Source organism: Oreochromis niloticus, linkage group LG17 (assembly GCF_001858045.2).
Source record: "Oreochromis niloticus isolate F11D_XX linkage group LG17, O_niloticus_UMD_NMBU, whole genome shotgun sequence".
Lineage (NCBI taxonomy): Eukaryota > Metazoa > Chordata > Actinopteri > Cichliformes > Cichlidae > Oreochromis > Oreochromis niloticus.
Genome location: NC_031981.2, coordinates 2,756,225 through 2,768,875, shown reverse-complemented (window position 1 = coordinate 2,768,875; position 12,651 = coordinate 2,756,225). Strand labels below are relative to the sequence as shown.

Sequence of the window (12,651 nt, the reverse complement as noted above, 5' to 3'; positions counted from 1 at the left end):
CAGGTAATAAACCTTTGAAGGTGGTCCCCAGGGTCACTTCACCTGTTGACCTTGGCGATGATAATGGCTTGAGCCATTTTTGACACCTTGACCCATGTGATGATTCACATGATCAATATGGGTCAATGACCCTCAGGACCACCAGCGACAGCCTGTACCAGGGGTTTATTACCTGGACCTCACTTAAATGTCTTCACAAACCTGAAGAAGTCCAGTTGCAAGCAGTAGTTAAGATGATGGTCATGAAGGATGTAGACTCCACTATAGGTCTTTTTTTCCCCCTATCTTCAGCAAAGCCATGTTAGGCCATGTTCAAAATAATACGTTTTCGTTTGAAAACGCATTTTCTTCTCTCCGCCTTCCGTCCACACTGAGACAGCGTTTTTTCTCAAGGAAAATTGAGCTTTTTGAAAACGCTCTTCAAAGTGAATAAATTTGAAAACACCGTTTTCACATGGCAGTGTGAACTGCGAAAACGGAGGCTTCCGAAAACGATGATGCATTTTAGTCATATGATGCAGTCATGTGACCAATTCAACTAAGATGGCAGACGGCATTGTACAGCAGTTGTTTTGTTTGCTCTCAATTTTGACAGCCCTATTAAAGATTAATATCAGTTTGTACATGCTCCAGATAAAACTTTTGCCACGACTTTTCAAAGATGGAAAGTAAATAAACAGCAGACGGAAATGACGCAGCTTAATCGTCTTACTTTTCACGCATCTGCAGTATAGGAACGTAGTGTTTTCAGTATGAATGAAAGCGATAGTGTGGACGCCGAGTGTTTTTAGACGAAAACACCATTTTCCAATTTATCCGGATTAGTGTAGACGTAGCCCTAGATGTTTGACGATGCTACCAGTCCTTATGCATAGCTAACCTGCTTCGATCTCTACCCTCCCCAATGATCTGATAACCAGAAACTTACATAACAGGAAACGAAGAGCTGTCAGCTTCCTGTGGACACATCTAAGCAGTCAGGTACCTAACAACACAGATACCAGACCAGGGTCCACTCAAGAAACTCCAGACATTTACACTCAGCAACTGTGACACAGCTCAAAAAAAGAAAGAAAAAAAAAGGAGGATGTCACTGATAACAGAGGAAATGATTCTTTAATGATCTTTGAAAAAAACTAACTTATTCATTCTATTCCATAACTAAAAATCGTTTTTTCATGTTGGCATGGCCACGTGGCAAGCTGCTGCTGAAGTTCAAGTTGAAGAAGAGAAATCACTTTAAATTCAAAAAAGTGAAAAAGCAAGAAAAAACCTTCATGTTCTGCGCCGTTTACCTTGATGGCTGCAGAGATTATAATGAAATCAGCAACTCGAGCGCATTTTCCAAATATGCAAAACTGTTCCTGCATTAAGCTGCATCAAGGGCAATGACGACATTTGGAGATGACATATGTAACCCTGTTACATGATAATGGCGCCCTTGATGCAGATGGATCTTTCAGCACGAACGGACAAGACAAGCCCTCAAGATACACTACTTTTATATAATCGGTACACATCACAACATCTTAATCCAGGTGAAGAAAAACTACGAGCATATTCAGCTGTTGTCTTGAAACACGGTTATTTCTGGCCTGTTGCAACAGCATATCACCACTCTGCACCTTCAAGAGATAATAAATGTTGAAGGATAAAATCTAAAGTCATTTGTCTAACTTTGACAGCAGACCATTAACAATTACTGTTGGCTACCATTAAAATGAGGTAATATCGAGGACAGCTTAAGGGCATACAAACTTTTTTTATTGCAAAGAGACTAAAAAATTATGTTTTGAAGAGGACGTGCACATTTCCACCTCCACATTTTCATTTTTGTACTCCACACGAGTAGCTTTGCATAATCCACAGCTCAAAATAATCCTTATGCTATAGCATATTGGGCCTTTGTGCAGCTCTCTTAAAGGCCACCCTTGCTTCAAGCCAGGTTTGGTCTGAACTCATCTGCTACTTGCAAACAGGAGATCTGAACAGCAGGTGGGCGGGGCTTCTGTGCTCGCAGCCAGAGCTCTGGAGGATATGTGCTCAGTTTGAATCCATACAGATCAGAGTAAATCCTAAAGAGTTCTGATGGTATGGTTAAACATAATGCACAAGCACCAATATTTCCACTTTAACACAAAATGCAGTCAGTGTATTTTGGAAGGTTTTGGTTGTTTAGAGGGAAAACCTGAGAATCATTTCTCTGATAACAGTTGCACTCATTAATCCAAATGGCTCGAACTACATAATTACCAAATTTGTTCATAATATATGTCTTTAATATATATTTTATAAAGAAACTCATCATCATTTCCCTATCAGCAAATAATTAGTGCAAACAGGAAATCTGTGTTTCTGAAAATTGTGATGGGCAGCACAGATGCAGAAAGCAGTTTATGAACACAGATTAGCTCTTTACCCTCAGGGGATGTAGCACAATAGTGTGTGCGTGTTTGGGTGGAGTGGGTGGGGGTTGGGGGGTCCTAATTAGCGTTACTTCAGCCTAATTAACAGCATTAGGAAAGACAGGTGTGGAGACCAAACACAAGCACACACAAACATTAGCAGGATTTCCATTACCCCAACAAAACAATATATTCCGTGTGCTCTTTGCATGAGAGCGATATGAAAATGCACTAGCTCCTTTGTGCTTTGCTAATAACATTAGTCACTCACCCAGCAATCAGAATGAACTATTGTGGCTGAGTAAAATTACCCCATGCCTCATTAAAAATCGGGACCTCTCTGTGACACAGTCTTCCCTCTGGCTTGCAGCCACGCTGAAAATATAGCAGAGGTGGTGGTAACCCTGAGCTCACCATCACAACTTTTGAAGGAGTGTTCTTATAGCAAAAGACTGATTGTGACCACTGAAGCTAGTTTTTAAAGCACACCATCCTAATGCTGGGCAAGATCAAATCTTGCTTCAACAATTACCTAAATACTGCAAGGCATCAATATATTTTCCTGCAGTACTTCTCAAGCATGTATCAAATGCAACCAGCAGCTGACATATTTCTCTAGCATCGTGCGTATAAGTGCTCTCTTTTTAGATCAACGCACGAAAACAAAGAATGCGACTTCAGGCCATTTACACGTACTAATCAGATTAACAGTGGACAGCCAAGATGACATATGTCCTTGCTGGCGGCATAGCATGACATGCTAGTGTTTACATTGCTGGATATATGTCGACTCACCAACTAACATGTATGTTTTTAGACTGTGGGAGAAAGACGAGTACTGGAAGAGAAGCTTGCACAGGAAACTCCCTAAGACCTGCACTTCTGTGCCATCTGCTGCAGACAAGAAGGATTTGCAACATTTTTTTGATAGTAACGTTTGGTTAAGGCTGGAGGAACATCGAGGTCTTGGTTAAATATTGAGAAAAGCAGGAGATGAACTAAGAATTCGTCGTCTCTCTATCGAGGAAAAATGAAACCATAACTGTAACGCAGGAAACAGCAGTACTGTAATCAGAGATGATCAGTAATGCGTTACTGTAATCAGATTACTTTTTTCAAGTAACGAGTAAAGTAAGGGTTTACTATTGCAAAAAAGTAATTAGATTACTCTTACTTGCCCGTAAGCACGCTGCGTTACTAAACCGTGATGTTGTTTGTGAGAGTGTCTCATGACAATGACGTACGAGCGTGTGACGTCCGTGGCAGCAACAGACGTGTGCAGATCAGCAACAGATAATATGGTGTGATGGAGAGAGTACGACCATGCAGCATTTAAAGTTTGGAAGTAATCACATTACTTTGAGTTTGATTCTGTACAAATTGACAAAAACATTAGCGTCCGCGGTTCACTCTGCGTGGGAAGCAAACTTCTTTCTACAGCGAAAAACTAAACTTCAGATCTGAGCGAGCAGCGAGCACGCCGCCACGGGAATGTGACCTTCACAGAGAAACCCCCGGATCCCCCCACTGACATGACCGCTGTGGGCAAACCTCCACCTGCCCCACTCCTGCTAAACAGCTGACAATAGATTTAAGAGCTGCAGAATCTGTGATTTTATTCTTCTGTTTACTTTGTTCTATTGTGAACAGCTATGATGTTGAACCCAAAACAGTATCAACCCATAGGAACCCACTATGACACAGGTGTCATCACCTAGTTACACTACTTTTCATGAGTATTCATATAGGGTTAAATGTATTTTTCAGACATTCACCGCAATATAAAGCCATCAGTCAGCAAATTAATCAAGTGTGATATGACCTGAAAAACCCACCTGATTCACTTTATTTCAGGTGACAAAGCAAAATGTGACAAGATGTTCTGTCACATCTCATCTCGTACCTCACACACGTTGTGGTGTGTAAGCAGCGTCACTGAAAACGAGCTGCAAAAGAGCGTGTTGTGAATCGGACTAATAGAGCAAAGATAACGAGCTCTGCCTGACTGTTCTGTTGACTGACTGATTCAGCGGGGCACCTGACAGAGGACGAGAAACAGGCTGTCAACATTTCACTCTACCAATCTTCTGCTGTCTGTGTTTGTGGCGCAGTTTTGTTACGACCAACCTACTGACTTTGACAACTGCATCATTTTCTCTATTGGTGCTAGTTATTTTAATTAATCACAATGCTTCCACTTTAAACTACAGTTATTGTTTTTTTCTTGCTTCTGAATAGCAGAATGAGCCAGATGACAGAACACTGTATTCACAGGGGAAAGCATCCAGCAAAATTTAGCTTCAAAACAAAACAAAACAAAAAACACTATAATGCTTTTTTCTTCAGTTTGCTGTAACTCTGAAAATATAGACATGAATTTGTAATATAAATGGACACACACACACACACACACACACACACACAAACACAGTTGTGTGTGATGGGCAGTACGCTGTCACCTCCCCCTCTCCGATGCTCTGCTCAAGCAGGCAGGACGGATGGAGGATACATATTTACATACATAATATAAAAATATCTGAAACATGTCCACACAACATAATACTGAACTGTCACACATAAATGCATAAATAAAGTCATTTCCAGTACAAACTGGCACAGACAGGACTTTGATTTGTGCAAAAACACAGGTGTTGGACACTCGTACACCCCTAAACTCTCCACACCAATGTTACAGGGTCTAATCAAATCATTACTTTCATTAGCTTCCTAATCCTTATTACCTATACAGCTGCAAAGTTATCAGCTGTTTCCTATCATTCAAAACCAGACCTGGTATTACAGGATGATTTCTGATTACAGATACAACATCCAGACCACTCCATAGTTTTTTTTAACCTAATAATAGTTTCATTATACAGTGCTATTGGTGTGTGAGGGAAATGAAGGAAGCACTGACAATAATGTGGCACCAAACCCAAACTGCTGAGTATTCTTATTTCTAGTTCTTTTTAATATTAAAGAACAATAAATATGAAATACGTCGAACATAGTTTAATCCATAAAGTCCTGCCAAATCCACTGTACACTCAATCTTTACATGCAAGCTATGCTCTGTAAATCCTTCATACAGTTTAATAAAGTTTATCCCTGTAGCATATCGAGGGCATCGAACGCGACTGTGCCACTGACCGATGAAGCGCATGTGGGATGGTGAGCAGCTGAGTTCATGAGCGAGCCACAGCCTTGAACTTTTTGCTCTGTAATATTACAGTCTTACTTTAATGCACTGCAGTTAACTTTATTAGTGTTATCTGCCACCAGTGTTGGGAAGTAACGGAATACATGTAGAGGCGTTACGCATTTAAAATATTTAAAATACAAAATTCTAGCAACTGTATTTCGTTACAGTTACCATTTAAATAGGTGATAATTGGAATACAGTTACTTTGTTGAAATAAATGGATTACACGGCAGTCTTTTCCAGTTTCATATGTTCGGCTATCTCCTCTCTAATTTTGGTAATGCCACACATTGCTGGAAACCCAAACAAAATAAGAGGCTCTAATGTAAGCGTCCTGTTAATGTTGGTGGCGTCGGTTGCACAGTTGACCTGGAGCCAGCACAACAGTGCATTTCTTAATTGGAAACTCCAACACCGCTTTACATTTAAAGAAGAAAGGGATGAAATCTGACCGTGCAATGCAAACTCTGTTTGTCAGCAACCAAGCTGCTCTTAGCTGAAAAGTTAAGGCAACAAGCTAACACTGTTAGCTGGCCTTAGCTGAGGTTAGTTCATAGACTGCAGACTGTTAGACTTGATGGATAGCATTAACAACCTGCTAGCTGCAAATAATCATGTGCAGTTCTGAAAGCAGTTTATTAACTAACCTCAGCTAATGCCAGCTAACAGTGTTAGCTTGTTGCCGAGTAGCCTTCAGTAATAGTAATAAATCACACAGCAATCGCGCATTCATTTAGCTGTAAAAAGCATGACAATATATTAAGTAATTCAAAGCATTCAGAATACGTTACATTGTAACGTATTCTATTAAGTTACTCAAACTACATTTCGGGGCATGTATTCTGTAATCTGTAGTGGAATACATTTTAAAAGTAACCTTCCCAACACCGTGTGACATTCGGTAATGTGACACTAACAGTATGACTGTGGTTATTAACCTGGTTAGACATATCAGAGAGCTCATTTTACCTGTTCTTGATCCATAAATGACACAACTTTTTCTGTTTATTGTTTATTATATTCCAACTATAGCAATGAGGGCCTCAGTCATGCAGTGATAATAACAACTATCAGTTGCACTACCTCTGGAAGTGCTTGTGTGTCATTTCAGAGGCAAAGGCATTCAATTGTTTAATGTAGAGGAATGGTTCGTGCTGCGATTGCTTTGCCCTCTTCTTCGTATGAGATGTCACATCGTGGCGCAGCATTTTGTGAAACTATGAGGAAAAACATTTACTTACAGTAAAACTCACTGTGGTGCGGGCCTAGAGACCAGTCGACAACCTCCAACAGCTGCTAAATGAATGAAATTCTCATTTTTATTCACTGGGTCGTCGTCAAGGAATACACAGTCTTACCTAGCTACTGGTCTCTAGGTCTACTATGTGACTGATGCTTATAAAGTAAAAAAAAAAAAATGTCTCTACTAGCAGCATAACAATTATTAAATTAAGTCAGAAAAAAAAATCTGATGTGAATTTTTATTTTTCATTTCAGATGAAAACACAGTGTCTGAATCATTGCCTTCAGCTGCACACAGCAACAGCGAGCACCAAAACCTTACTCCAGAATCTGCACAGGTACACGTGCATAATTTCATTTTTTTTCCCCCTGCAAGGACATATGACAAATGAAAACATTGAATCTATGCCGCAGATGCGAGAAACCATGTTTTTCATATAATTTTGCAGCCTACAGCCTCTGAGAGCCTCCCACATGAGGACTGTGTAGAGGAGAGAAAAAAACCACAGAGAAAAAGGTCAGAGCAGTGGAAACAGATCCACTGCACGTTTTCTGCAGCTGTGTTTTTTTTCACCTTACTGTCTTGCAAACTTTCATTTACTAAACACCACTGTAACTGTCACATTTTCACTTCTCTGCACGCTTTCAGGGTCTCCATTCAGTTGTCAAAAAGCGTCACTTCTGAATCACTGATCACCAGTTTACAGGCTGCCTCCAGACACGGCGCTACTCTCTCTGGGGATTTCATTTCCACCTCACAGAGATCGTCATCCTAAGACAGAAAACCAGTGCTCAGGGAGCTCCTAATTAGCAAAGTGACTTTTCTCTAGATTTCTCATTCACTTGATGTCTTCCCTTTTTTTCTCACCCTGATGTCAGTGATGTCATTTCAGGTGCGAGCTCACTAGATGGTGTTTCACCTGTCTGTGGTTAGTGTAATCTTGGGGATATCTTAATAAAAACGATGAGCTTTGACATACTTTAAGTGCTTCTTGAGACAATTAAAGGGAAACTTTTATTTGCATATGTAGTGCCGATTTAATGAAGGGTCGAACACTCAAAAAGCGAGGGCAGTCCGTCTGTCGAGCATGTAATAAAGAGAAGACCAGGAACACTGAGTAGAAACCATGTTCATATAATGCAAGCACTATTGTATCAGTGGGAAGAAGAAAAACTGATAAAAAAGACAATTCTTTTTGGATACATTTTCATATTTATTGATTACATAAATATGTAAATACATCTTAAACGTGCAGAAATTAAAGTCGAAGCAGATTGTACTGACCTACTGTCTCCACATACGGTGCAGAGCCCCTGCCCAGACCCTTAAACATAAAATGCAATAGGGTCAACTTGTGTTTGACCAACATCGCTGCTCAACCACAGGATTAAAAGTAAAACAAAAGGCAACGCTGATCTTCAGTTTTCAAAACGCTTGCATGTTTACTTCATTTAGTCCTTCCATCCATCTCTTTTCTTCTGTTTATCCAGTTCAGGGTTGCAGTGGTCAGTCTCAGCTGCTGTCGCAGGGCTAACTCAGACAGACAACCATTAGCACTCACATTCACACCTATTGTCACAGTCAGCTGACTGTGTGGAATGAGGAGGACCAAAGTGCAGACACACAAAAAACAAGACTTGAATCTACCGGAAACCCTAAAATGAAGACCTGACATGCGGCATGAATGTAGCAGACGACCGGACATGGAATGACCACATAAATACCCACGAGGGTGACGAGGGAAAAGGAAACACACGGGGAACACAGCTGGGACGAATTAACAGAATGACAAGACAGGAGGAAGCAAACTGAACACACAGAACATGGGACGCAAGACTGTCAAAGTAAAACAGGAAACACGCAGAGCTAGGGAGACGTAAACACAGGGGACTTGCCACACTCGCACACCGAAGACATGATACTACCCAGCATAGTGGGGAAGACATGGGAGAAACCTAAACCCAAACAGCACCAACTGAGCTTAGAACATAATACAGAGGGCATAAACACGAGGAGGGGAACATGAGAACAAAAGGACAAGCACTTGCATAAACACCACGCATACTGAAAGGGACACAGAGGACGAAGACACGAGGGGAATCTAATAACCGATGAACTACAACAGGGCAACCTAGGCCATATATACGCTCAACACAACTAAATGAACTTAAACATAAACCATAAGACATCAAAATATTAAAAGAAACTCAAAACGCTGGGTCAAACGTCCTGGGACCGTAGCACTTATCGGTAATTTAGAATCAGCACTTAACCTAACCCCACTAACTCCATGTCTGTGGACTGTGGGAGGAAGCCGGAGGACCCGGAGAGAACCCACGCAGACACAAGGAGAACATGCAAACTCCATAGAAGATTTGCTCAGAGCTTCCTGACCTGCTGTCTGTTTACACTAAGTGGTGCAGCACCAAAGCCAGGAACATTATGAAGACTCTCCCACCCCAACGATGGACTCCTCTCACTGTTGAGGTCAGGGAAGTGCTTCCGCTCCCTTAAGGCCAACTCAGGGAGGAACTTCTTCCCCCAGGCTACTTGGGCCGTGAACCAGGCGTAGGACGGGATTTAAACCCAGGAGGGTTCAGATAAGAGGGCAAACCAAATCGCACATGAAGTAATTCATTAATTTATTTACTTACATATTAGCGTTTGATGTAGTGCTAATTGTTTTACTAATTTGATGACCCGGGCACGTAGAAAACAAGAGACAGGCCAAGTTATCAGGCACAGCTTATTCAAAATCAGGTCACAGAGGCAACAGTCTAAGCAGAGGAGCTCAGTTGTTCTTATCTAGTCCCTCCAGCTCCTTCCAGGGGTTGTGGCTGTTATATACATAACAGCCACAACTTTACAACCATCTGCCTTCCAAAGATCCCTTTCAATGCTAACAAAACTGCATTGACCATTACTGCGTGACCTTTCAGGGCGTGCAGTGCTGCTTACCACAGCACCCAGAGTAGATTCTCTGCTTGTTCTGCAACAATTTTTAGGTGGCAACATTCACATAAATGATCCATTTTTTCCCTTGGAGAAGTCTGAAATGAAATGAAAAATAAGGCTTCACAACATCACAAACCTTCAGCGGCTTTATTGTTGTGGCAGAACAGTGACATGTCCAGCGCTGTGTGTAGTGTAACGTGCAGAGGAGAAAGTTGAAAGTCTTTCATCTTTTTGTTTTTGCACGGACTTCTCTGTGCATTGGCTGTTTGCTTTGATGTGAGAAAATTACCTGTTACAGACAATCACCTGTGAGAAAACAGATAATTGTCTGAAGAATTCACGGCGAGCGAGCGGGCAGCAGAGTATTGACACTAGTGAGAACTTGTTTGAAGTCTCCTGTTCTGTGTTACATGTGAGAAAGAATAACTTCAAGTTTTGTCTTGACTTGATTTTAACAACACTGTGAAGTGTTAGCGCGAGACTTCAGGGAAATATGGTATACCAAAAAAAAACCCCACACCCAATGAGCTCTGCAGAATAACAGGATTTTCGAGGTTATCGGTTCAGAGAAGGGTTTTATTTGCAGGTTTGTCTTCCATCCTGACGTGGCTTGATGCGAATCCCCAATTTGGTCTTGCTTAAATTTAATGCCCAGAAGTCAATAGCAACAGCACATTCATTACCCAAATGGTGTAATGCAGAATAGTAAGGCAGAAGCTGGAGCTACAGCCTGCTCACACTACTGGCAGGTTCAAAAGCTAATAATTACAGGGATGCAGCGGTGTGATTCTGTGGTGTGTTTGGTGGAAGAAGGGTGGATTAATGCATGGTAGATAAAGCTCAGACCTCTGGCACACAGAACACCCTTTTTCCTTCATTTTCACTCACCAAACAAATCTCACACCAATTATGAAAAATCCTTTAAAAATCCTTTATGAAAAACACTGAAAAACATTCTTAACAGTCGATGTTTCAGCACCAATATCAAAAACCTCAGGATGCAAAATAAACTTTACATATCTGAGCTGCCAGAGGCCCACAGACCAGGCTGTTAATGGATAATGACACCGACCACCGAATGTAACCTGTAAACCTGGTTTAAAAAGCATTCGCAGGAGCTTCCTGCAGCATCACTGAGATCCATGCCTGTGCTTTTAGACAATTGGTACAACAGAGGTGACTTTGTAATTATATTATCAATTATTTCCAACTGAGAGAGAGCGGTCAGTGCTGGTAAATAACACTCTAACAGCTGTAAATGTGTTACACAGGTGCTGATCTCAGCTTGCATCCAGGCACTGTCAGCAGAAGCCCGATTGTTTCCTTAAGTCTAAACTTCATATTTCAACTACAAGCATACTGTAAGAATGTTGGATAAAAGTATTTCCAAAATGAATCATTTAAAAATGAACAAAAAAACTAATAAATAATTAAATTCATTACATTAAATTAAAAAACAAAAACATAAGCACGGTGCTTAGCACTGTTGCCTCACAGCAAGAAGGTCCTGGGTTCAATTCCACCATAAGTGCGTGGGTTCTCTCCGGGTACTCCAGCTTCCTCCCACAGTCCAAAGACATGCGGTTAGGGGGGTTAGTTTAATTGGAAACTCTAAATTGCCCACAGGTGTGAATGTGAGTGCGAATGGTTGTCTGTGTGTTAGCCCTGCGACAGACTGACGACCTGCCCAGGGTGTACCCTCCCTCTCACCCTAAGTCAGCTGGGATAGGCTCCAGCCTCCAGCCTCCAGCCCCCCCGCGATCCTGAAAAGGATACACGGAAGAGAATGGATGGAAATAAAAGAAATAAAATTAATAACATGCATGCGTAAGAAAGTTTAAAAACAAACAAACATGCCAACAGGTAAGATTTATTATCCTTTAAACTGCTGTGGTTACATAAATTGCTACATTTGAACAGGATTTTCAGTGTTTCAGTGTTCATTAATACAACAAATATGTCAACAACACAGACAAATTTGAGATAATAATTGTGGGATATATCTAAAAATTTGGGATATAATTACATTTTATGGAGGACTTCAAACTAAAGGGCTAGTTTTTCATTTTTTTTAATCCATCTTCTTAAAAATCTCTGGTGATTGTTTCAGCACGCAGCATAATCACTATAGACAGTAGCAGGATAATTTCTGGTACATTTAATGACAATAATTGTGTTCTATTACATTTAAGTGTGGCACATGGGCTCTAGATGACCAACAGTCTGATATAATGCTGTGAAGGCACCGACAGCTGTGATCGCCCAGAGAAGAAACCTGCAGACCCTTTTTTCTCGTTTTATTTGCTGACTCAGCGTAGCGTGATGTTTGGATGCCTTGTACTGTTTTTTTTTTAAAGTGTTGACTCCAGGAAGAGGAATTGTTTTTAAGACCAGTATTGATACCAGTATATTTTAAGCAATGTCAGCATCCAAACCCATTATGCTAAACTACAGGTAACCACACACGGCCGACACTTCTATTAGACACAGAATGTAGTACTGTACTATAAACAGCTGTTGTACTATTATTCTAATATAAACCAGAACATTTCTGGAGATCGTACAATTAATCTGTAGCAGCACATATTTAGACATCATTCATATTTTACATTCATAGTTCCTTTCATTCCACATTAGATCACACCAAAAAATGTTGACCCCTGTACTATCTGACAGCACATTTCAAGAACACAGCTCCCAGTGTGCTCCTCTAATGTGTTATGGTTTCTCTCACTTCTCCTTTACTGTGCAAATTAACGTGCAGTATGTTCACTGTTTGATTCCAGAAGATTTCAATAATGTGGGTTTGACTTTAGGTGTTACAATGTTTCTTAAAAAGGGAAAAC

The 12,651-nt window shown here is 40.8% G+C and overlaps 1 protein-coding gene and 1 long non-coding RNA gene across 3 annotated transcripts in view; one reads left to right on the top strand and one right to left on the bottom strand.

The window, feature by feature from the left end:
• pde4ba (phosphodiesterase 4B, cAMP-specific a) overlaps positions 1-12,651 on the bottom strand; it is a 200,543-nt gene that overhangs the window by 175,380 nt on the left and 12,512 nt on the right. The window lies entirely within an intron of this gene.
• Positions 7,105-7,921, top strand: LOC106098240 (uncharacterized). The gene is made up of 3 exons (XR_001224390.3): positions 7,105-7,187; positions 7,299-7,366; positions 7,499-7,921. It is a non-coding gene; the product is annotated as an uncharacterized LOC106098240 (long non-coding RNA).